We start from the raw sequence: 10,634 nt of genomic DNA, 5'->3' as shown, positions 1-10,634 counted from the left end.
CCTCTACTCTTTGTTTCCTCAATCGCTATTTGTAGATATGCTACAGTTAAGGACATGTTTGATATGAGATCTAATGGTTTTTCTATGAGAATTAGGTATATGAGAAGACTTAATGCTGATGAGTTAGCTTTACATGATAAAGTGTTGAACTTGGTGGGACGCAAAGAGGTGAATCCGTCTTCGCATGATATTATGCGTTGGCAAGATATAGATACATTTAAGGTTACTTATTGCTACTCCTTAATTGCTGAGAATGCACTTTACAATTTTATTTGGGAGAAGTTATGGGAGTCTAAACTCCCATCGAAGATCTCTTTCTTTGGATGGAGTGTCATGCACTGAGGGATTTTAACGGATGATAGATGCATGAAAAAAGGGTGTATTATGGCGATTCGTTGTCGAATGTGTCATAAAGAGGTGGAGTCAGCGCCTCACTTGCTCTTACATTGTGATGGAGTGCTGGCGATTTGGAGTCTTTATGGAATATGACTAGTATTTAGTGGGTTATGCCAAAATCTATTGTTAGTTGTTGGGAAGTTTGGATAGAGATGGTGAGTTCGGTTGGGCTGACTCGTTGGACCACTATCACACTTATCTTTTGGTGGACCATTTGGCTTGAAAAGAACCGGAGAACGTTTAGTAACTGTAGTAGACCAATGCGTATAATTCATAATTCTATTATTATGACAATTGGGGAGGTTTCTTTGGGGAAATCAGTTGATGCGGTCGGGAAATTCATTGATCTTATTGAAGATCTTCGTGCTTGTTAAAGTTTGTTCTTTTGTCATACCCTTTGGTCATTTGTGAACATATTTATGTCAAGTTGTTTGTTTGTTTGTTTTTATTTTTGTTTTTTATCTTTCTTTTTTTGTTATGCTTTTATAGTTGTGCTTAAACGACTCTCATTTATATAATTTGCATGTACCTTTTTCAAAAAAAAAATAATAATAAAAATAATTATTTTTAATTATTAATATAAAAAAATATGGATTGCAATATATTTTTTTAATCAAATTGATAATGAACATTTAAATAGATAGATTATTCGATAAAAGTAAAATAAGTTATAATATTAAATTGTTTGTTCAAATCCATTCAAAAGGAAATAGATTGTTTATCGATTGTCTGTCTAATAAATTAATATTTATTTTAAGTTAATACTTTCCATTCAGATGACATGTGTGTGTAAATTATTAATTTGTTAATTTGTTAATTATGAGCTCAAAAACTTGTTTTTGATCAAATAAATTATAAAACAAAATAGGAAAAATTCTGAGATGAAACAAATAGGGATTAACCTATTATGGGTTAACCCAAATCTCAACACTAATCTAAACCCAATATACTATTTTGGGTAAGTTAATTTGAGTTGAGTTAAATTTGGGTTGGATTGAGTTTAAATTTGAGTTGGGTTAGGATTACCAAATTAAATAAATTAAATTATTTTTGTTTAATTAGTGTAAAAAATTCATGTTTTTTATTTAATATATTGTTATTTGACCTCCTCATTACTTAGTAAAGAGAAACAATAAGTGAAACTTACATTCACTTGAGGATAACAAAAATTTATTTTTTTAAAGCTTATTAATAATATATTTATTGTACAATATATCACAATTGTTAAAACATGTGACAATTAATAACACATTTCTTTAATATTTAGTTTTATTTTAAAAATAAATAAGTTGATCATAATTAAAGTCTGGTTTATTCAATCCACATATTATTTCATTAATTAATTTATTAAATAAAATATCAAATGGATAAAAAAACGTATTAAATATTTTATAAACGTGTTAAGCAAATCAAAACATGGCAAATGTGTCAAAAATGTATTAAACGGGTCAAAAACGTATTAAACGGATAAAAAAAAATTTAATTGTTAAACAGGTCAAAACGAGACAAATATTGATTAAATAGTTTTAGAAAATGTCATTCAAGTCAAAAACGTATTAAACAGGGAAAAATAAACCAAATAATTATTAAACGGTTAAAAATGTGTTAAACGGGTCAAAATATATTAAGAGTAATGATAGGGGGAGCGAAACATTTGCAGAGCGAATGGGGCAGCTAAGGACGTGGAGTGCTGACTAGACTCAATATATATTTATTTTTCTCTTTATTTTCTTTAATAATTTTCTCTCTCTTCTCACTACTTACATTTTCTCTCTATATTAAGTAAGACTCATTCAATAAAAAATCGATTATTATTATTAAAAAATATTTAATAATTATTCTCTTTAATTTTTATTATCATAAATATGTTTTTTTTATAATTATTGTACATATGCGATTATTATACACATTTTAATTATTTCTCTCTCAATAATTTATTTATTTTTATTTAAAAAAATAAATTTTATTTTCTTTTTTTATTGAAAAAAATAAAATTTATTTTCAATAATAAAAATTACTCAAATTAAAATAAATAATAATTAATTGTGTTATATTTAATTAAAAATATTTAATTGGGTTAATTTACTATTTTATATTAATAAATTACACAATCTAATTAAAGTAACAAAAAAAACATGATACAAAATATAAAATAAACTTACCAAAAAAATATGGTCCAAATGTATTATAACATCTACTTTTACAAAATCAAACAACATAATATAATCGATAAATTGTCTTTAATCATTTGATTGCAATGATAGTTTTCACTAGTCTTCTATCTTCAACATATTGAAATCAAAAATTTCAAATCTACCAGACAAATTAGAAACAATATAATTTAGAATAAAAATAATATAATTTAATACTAAAAATAATTGTCTAAAACATAATAAATCAAACCTTTTTTTTCGAGCCTTTGTAATTGATTTTTTCACAATTTGTTCAATAACATTTTTTTCTCTATGGACTATCTGTTTACACTAGATATTGTCACTCCTTTAAACTTTTCAACAATTAAGAGTTTAAAAAAAAATTAATTCATTGAGTAAAATGATTAATAATTTATTATTATTATTATTATTATATATTCTTAAATTAATAGAGGATATAATTAATTAATTGAATTTTAAAAAAATATGTTTATGATAATAAAAATTTAAGAGATTAATTATTAAGTGTTTTTTAATAATAAAAATTGATTTTTTTATTGAATACTTCTTAATTAATATAGGGAGAGAAAAGGTAAATAGTGAGAAGTGAGAGATTAATACAAAGAGAGAAAATGTAAATAGTGAGAAGTGAGAGAAAATTATTAATGAAAATAAAGAGAAAAATAAATATATAGCTTGTCTATTCAGCAATCCACGTCCTTCCCTATTCGCTGCAAATATTTCGCTCCCCTATCATTACTCTTTTAATAATAGACACATGAATAACACTATGTTTATCACCAATCAAAAGAGATTGGCCAATTTTTTTAACTAAATATTTGATGGAAAACAATTTCTTTAATATTCATTAGTACATTAGTATGTGTACGTACATTTAATTAAAGTTTCATATCTTCTACTAAGTGGGGTTTTTTTAAAAACATTAAATGACATTCTTGATATATGTGAAAGGCACCATATCATGAAATGAGTACGGTTAAAAAAAATACTTTCTAAACTTTGAAAAACAGTAGAGAGGTTGATCAAAAATGTTTAATTAGCCAATATTAGAAGTGATTTGTTTTTAATATTAGACACCGAAATAGAATCACAAATAACACTAAAAGAGATTGAGCTAAAATTTTGAACTACATATTTGGTGGAAAATAATTTCGTTAATATTGAAATGTTTTTATAATATTCATTAGTGTACTTACATCTAATTAAAGTTCCATACCTTGGATTTAAAAAAAACATTAAAGGACATTATTAAGATGTGAAGACAACATATTATGAAATTATTGAGTTTTGTCTTCTAGTTAGAAGAGAGACTCAACTTGTTATAAAAGCTTTATTTAGACACATGTTAAGGGACATTATTTTCTTAGGTTTTCAGTAGGTTAATTGAATTTTGAGAACATGAGATAAAATAGAGTAAAAACATATTCAAGGGTTTGAGGTAGAGAAGATTTATGTTTGTTGGAGTTTGCATCGTTTGATCGGCTTCAAACATTTGGCAGTTTGTTGGTTATTTCTGGAGCTACGTTTTGAATGGTGAAAATCTGCTTTATGAAGTTTCTAAGTTAGTTCAAGAGAAAACCAGAATGCAGAATTGATAAAGTTGATTGATCTTGCTCATTTTGTTCTTTGTTGTTATTTGCTAAGATTGTTGTGTGATCGTGATGCAATTGATTATACTCTAATTTGGTTATATCTAAAGTGAATAATATTGCTGATGATAGTAGATTGTTGATGTGGTTTTTTACTCAGGTTTTCTACGCTAAAATTGTTTTACATTGTCGTTTTAATTTCTTTCTATTTTGCTCGTCTCTTATACTCATTTAGGTGAAATTGTAAAATTTGAAGATCAAACTCGAGATTTTAACCGCTTACACATCACCACTTATCACTGAATTTGGTCACATATCTTTTCGGCTAAGGAATAAGAAATCTTTCTCCCGTTACAAGAATCCAATTTTAAAAGAATCCAATTTTCTAATGCTGAATTTTGTCAATAAGCCCAAAACCATCCGTCACAAGAAACAAAACTCATTGAATCAATGAACTAATTAATAAACTGCTTATATATGTTCTTTGTTAAGCCTTATTAAAATTGACATTTTTCATTAATCCAAATTGAAAGGAAATATACAAAACCCATTAATTATATTTTCTAAATAAATAAATAATCATTATAGAAGATGCTTCTACAATATTTGTAGCATACATTAACAAATTTTAATTGCACAAGTTAATTTGGCATTTTTTTATGAAACTATTACTACCTAAATTTAATTCATAATAAAAATTTATGACATTTGTTTCTGTAGACAAAACATTTTTGAATTGAGTTATCTATAAATTTAATAATTTCTTAAAAAAAAAAATTTAAGTTGTGACTAATTTATATAATTTGTCAAAAAAAAATAAAATTAGAACATGTGCATATTTTTGTTAATAAAAAATATGACTGGTTTATAAAATAGTTTCTGCAAGTCCCAATCACTAACACATTCGATACTAATTTGAATTAAACAAAAACAATGATATTATTTTCCAAACACATATGGAAATTCTTGATCCTGGCTGGGCTTCCCTAACCAAGTTTTTTCCATATAGAAAGTGTTTTATGATATTAATCTTAGACTATTTATATATAAACTCAATACTCTAAATTAGTAGTTTAATTTTAAAGATGATGAAAGGTTGTGTAAAAAGAGGATTACAAATTATTCAAAGTTAAGCAAAGTAAATATACATTTTTTTCCATTTGAGATCCTCTGCTACCAAATAAGTCTTGCTACCCCTTATGAGAGGCAACAGGGGTAGCAGACTTAGTTGATAGTTTCAGATGAAAATGTGAAATTTATAATGAATGAGTTGATGTTCCCAGGCATAAAAACAATCAATTGAAGCACTGTTTTTTTTAAGTACTTTTGTGATTTATATTCACACATAATTAATAATATATTTATAAACTTCAATTGCTTATCCAAATATTTATTTTGTTTTCTCTACAAAAAAAAAAAAAAAAAAATGCCAACAACCCATTCAATACTATTTGTGGACAAGGTGTTGCATGAATTAGGCTATCAACATAATTACAATTTCTTAACTATATTTTAGATAGTTTATATAATTATAAGGTTTTAATCTTTATTTTATAACATATGAGCAATCGATTTACAATATATAAAATCATAACTTTAACTTGTAGCTCAAATGGAAAAGTCTTATTTAATTATAAATTTTAGGTTCGATTCTTACTAAAAACACTAAGTTAAACGAAAATTGTAATTGTGCAAGGCCTTGATAGATTAGACTTCTGAGGTTTGATTCGTATAGGAAAAAAAAGAAAGTCTAATTTAAATAACTCAATTTTACATCAAACATTTTTTTTTTACTTTTCTTATATATAAAGTAACCTAAATTATTTACCGATAAACCTATATCAAATAAGTTATAAAGGTCTTGTTCAATTATGAGTTAATTGAATAATAGTTGTTTTCAAATAATTGTGTAATTAATTAAAAAATGGGATACTTGAATTTAGTAACAATTCAAATTTGTGATTTATTTGTTTAAAAGAGCTGAAAAACTGACAAAGTGAAGTTGATTATGTTATTTAGGATTGGGTAAAGACAATTACATTAAATCTATAGATAGATGGTTCAGTTTGATGAAAACAAAAGGTGTGATCTGAAAAAGAATAATAATTTGAGGAGAAAACAACAATTATAGATTAATAATTGTGGTATTAATTCACATAGGTAACTAGTTATTTTATTTATTTAAAAAATATCAATTTTTATTTAAAATAATGTAAAACATATTTCCAAGTTATAAAAGGAAAATAAGATAAAACAAATTATCATCCCTCCTTTTTTTTAATTAAAACTCACAAAAGTAATTATTAACTATTTTTTTCCATAAAAAAGATTAGTACTTTTGACTTTTGAATTATTGTGTTTATTGTAATTTAATGAAAAATTCTTCTTAGTAAAAGTGTGGTTATATGTCATACAGTCTCTACTCATAATAAATTAAACAAAAATCTAGAACATATAACTTAAGTTGAAGCTGGATCCTAAATGAAGTTAGGACTCACAACTGAAAAATGTCTATATTAAAAGGTTGATTTTTTTTTTAATGATAAATGGTTAGATTTTAATAGTCTAAATAGTAACTTAAAGAGGCTGATTATAAATATTGTTTAACCACCTAAATATTTATTTTTACTGTTTGCCCGCAATTAAATAGAGTCAAAATATATTGTTATATTTTGTTGTTTGTGAAATTAAAAAAAAGAAAAAGTAAACAAAAGGTAACTTTCATTAATTTAATTAATACATAATAAGAGAAGCGTCAAACTAATTATTTTTTATCTCAAAAATGTCTATATTAAAATGTTTGATTTTTTTTATTGATAAATGGTTATATTTTAATAGTCTAAATAGTAATTTAAAGAGGCTGATTATAAATATTGTTTAACCACCTAAATATTTATTTTCTACTGTTTGCCCGCAATTAAATAGATTAATGAAATAATTTTTTTTCAACAAAATTAAGACAAAAATAACATATCAATAAATTTAGGGTGGTCAAATATATTATTATATTTTGTTGTTTGTGAAATAAAAAAAAAAAAGTAAACAAAAGGTAACTTATCATTAATTTAATTAATACATAATAATTAATTTATTTATTTTTTATCTCAAAATTAGAACATTATAAGTAAACAAGAAATAACTTCGGGGTGCTACTTTATTTAAATTAAATAAATAAGAAATTGAAGACGAAGTGAGTCAACTCGGAGAATAGCTGAGTTTCTGTCATGTCAACCGCCAATTTTTATAGTTATGAAGAGTTCCTTCTCTTTCTTACTCATTTCACTTCAAATTCTGCTACAATGAGATTACGTCGAAATGCACCGCTTCATCTTCATCTTGATTGCTTTCTGCGGATTTTGTCATTTTGTCGATGCATTTGCCGAATTTCACCTTCCAGCAGTTACGAGATGGTCCCACGCCTCGGGAAATGGATTCTCTTCCGTCGAATGGCCGACTAAGGTAGCGTCGCGTTCTATGAGCGGATGACTGACCACGATCGTCACTCAGTTTCTCCGACGGAAATTCCACTCTTCCCAACATCAGCTCCTCGGATTGTAATGTAAGTCATGATTTCTTCCCTTAGATTGACGCAATAGGCTAGGGTTTTGTCTTTCCACTGTTTGATGTATCGTAATTTTAGTCTGCATTTCACAACTGTCTCTCTGAGATAAATGTCTTGGTAGTCAGTCACCTATTCTTTGTATCCATGGAATTCATTCTTCATGTGCTGGCTGCTTGCTTTGGGGATATATTATAAAGGTGTTTAGTCTTGACAAATCTTATCCTGCCTTCCCTTCCAAGTTCCATTCCAATCCATGACTAACTAATTTCAAGATCTCTCTATTTTTGTGTCCTCCATATCACTGCTTAGTATAATCTTGTTGGATAAATTTGGGGTTATATTCACTTTATTAAATTATACTTAGGATAATCTTGTTTGGGTAAATACTTGTATAGATTATTTAAGGATAAATAATGGTGTATTAAGAATATAATTTAATTTAACTATATCCCTAAAGAAGGCCTTAAGTTGCTTACCTGTTGTTACTTGGTGTCGTGATCCCACATTGATTACTAAGGAGACAGGAATCTATGTTTGGTTGATGAGATGTTGCCGCTAGACCAAAGCGTGATTAACAGTGTTGTTGGCCTCCTTCTTATTGGGCTTGTGATCACACTTGAGAGGATCGTTCTATGTCCCTGGCTGGATTGGTCTAGCGGTCGTATGACAGACTCTCAAACTCTTTTTTTTTTTTTTTATCTTGTCAAAAACCGTTTTATGTCCTTAAATTTTGCAATCCTCCTTTAGTTGGTGATATCTAACATTGAAGAGCTGTTTGTTAGTGGCCATGGTATGCATGTATCCATTGATAATTGTGAGCAATGTTAGAATTTTGCAAATTCTTTGACAAGAGACTGAGAGAGAGGCATGAGTTTTTGCCAGATAATTAGTCCAAATTACAAATGTGCTCATCTACCCTCCATTGTGCTTCCTTCAAATATAGATATGCTACCCTCAATCCTCATTGTGCATAGTATTCCATTATTGACTATCTTTGGTTTTCAGAAGAACTTTCTGTGAAATCCATCAATAGATATGACCTTCATTTTGATTGATCCTATCAGTGATCAGTTTGGTTTGGGGTTAAATTATTTGAACGGAGGCTGATTTGTTTAATGAAATAATTTTACAGTTTACACTATCTTCCTTCCATGATTAACTAATTCCAGCACCTGTTTAACTAATTCTAACATGATGATATCTATTTCTGTGTCATCTTCACAAATCAGACCTCATTTCCTTGTCCTTTATTACCCTATTTATCACAGTTTTCTTTCTCAACTCTTTGGTGCTTGTTTGATTAATTTGGGGTTATTTTTAGTATAAGTTAAATATTTATATAGATTATTTGTTAATAAATCATGATATAATAATTGTGTTGATCATTTTATTTAATTAAATTTAACCATATTCAAGGGTTATCTGATGTTTATATCCCACATTGCCCAGTAACTAAAATTTTCTGTAGTATATATTAAGAAGGTTAGAGAATATCAGACACGACCTTACTTGAACAGGATCTGTTCTATAGGCTCGTACATCTGTATCCTTGATTTCTAAGGAGACAGGAATTTATGTCTGGTTGATGAGATGTTGCCACTAGATCAGAGCGTGATTAACGGTGCTGTTGACCACCAGCTTTGGCTTGTGGTCACACTGCTGTAGAGGATCAGGCTCACTTTCTTTTTTGCTACCCTGATCCGGAGTAAGATAAGCATTAGGGCCAGAGATGGTTTGCATAATCTGAAGGTCAGCACATTTAAAATGAAGATTTCTTGGCTGGAAATGATCCAAGGTATGCCATCTGTTTGTTTGTTTGTTAGATGCTCTACTGTTTTCATAATCTAATCTATTAGTATACAGGCTCACTTTCTTTTTTGCTACCCTGATCCGGAGTAAGATAAGCATTAGGGCCAGAGATGGTTTGCATAATCTGAAGGTCAGCACATTTAAAATGAAGATTTCTTGGCTGGAAATGATCCAAGGTATGCCATCTGTTTGTTTGTTTGTTAGATGCTCTACTGTTTTCATAATCTAATCTATTAGTATCACTTTTTGGCTTTGTTTGTGTTGGATAAATCATATCTTTTCACGTTAGATGCCATTGTTTTCACAATCTAGTAATATTGTCTGTTTCACGATTAAGATATTTAGCTGCTTTGTTTTCTTCACTAGAAGCTCTCTTGCCTTGCCATTAATCTGCAAAACATGTAGGTTATTCTGTTATTATGATTTACAGCAAATTCATTTCTGGTGTTGTTTTCCATGAATGGAAATTGATGCAAATATAAATGTTCATCAACCTTGTGCATGTTGTATTACTCCTGACTGTTACAACGTTTACAAATAAATGAAAGATCTGCATTAATGAGGAAAACGGCAGATTTGCAATGATGAGGAAAACAAAATATTTGCAATAATGAGGAAAATAGAATATTTTCAATAAATTTCATTAAATTAGAAAATTAAGAGGTTTTTTTTATTTTAGTATAAATAAAGTGTATGTTGATCTCATTAGAGAAAGAAAAATAAGAGAGAGATAATAACTCTTGTAATCGTTTTTTTAAGATTTTATAGATATTTTCTCAAAGTTTTGTGAGTGATTTTATTTCTGGGCCAACATTTGGTATCAGAGCATCAGGTGAATGCCCAAAATCATCCGGTGGGATCAAATGTCGAAGGGTGCAGGATCATCAGGAGCGCAGCAAAACAATGGCATATTCCACTATCCGCAGCTAACACACACGAACTACATCAGTTGGGTGATTCGTGTACAGGCTATGATGGAGGACCAAGGAGTATGGGAGGCATTCGAGTCAGTAGAAGGCACAGAGATTGACGTCCGACTTGATAAAAAGGCGAGATCAAATCTTCTACAAGCACTTCCGGAGGATCTTCTAATGCAGGTGGCAA

General features: G+C 28.1%; 2 non-coding genes across 2 annotated transcripts; both read left to right on the top strand.

Annotated features, from left to right (window-relative positions):
• The first annotated feature begins 8,179 nt into the window (after window positions 1-8,179).
• LOC124917900 lies at window positions 8,180-8,393 on the top strand. The gene has a single exon (XR_007097273.1). It is a non-coding gene; the product is annotated as a small nucleolar RNA U3 (small nucleolar RNA).
• An 827-nt stretch (window positions 8,394-9,220) lies between these two features.
• LOC124917901 lies at window positions 9,221-9,438 on the top strand. Its single transcript, XR_007097274.1, has one exon. It is a non-coding gene; the product is annotated as a small nucleolar RNA U3 (small nucleolar RNA).
• Window positions 9,439-10,634: the final 1,196 nt, after the last annotated feature.

This window comes from Impatiens glandulifera, unplaced genomic scaffold, assembly GCF_907164915.1.
Source record: "Impatiens glandulifera unplaced genomic scaffold, dImpGla2.1, whole genome shotgun sequence".
Classification (NCBI taxonomy): Eukaryota; Viridiplantae; Streptophyta; class Magnoliopsida; order Ericales; family Balsaminaceae; genus Impatiens; species Impatiens glandulifera.
The sequence above is the reverse complement of the archived record's forward strand: the minus strand, read 5'-3'. Positions and strand labels throughout refer to the sequence as shown.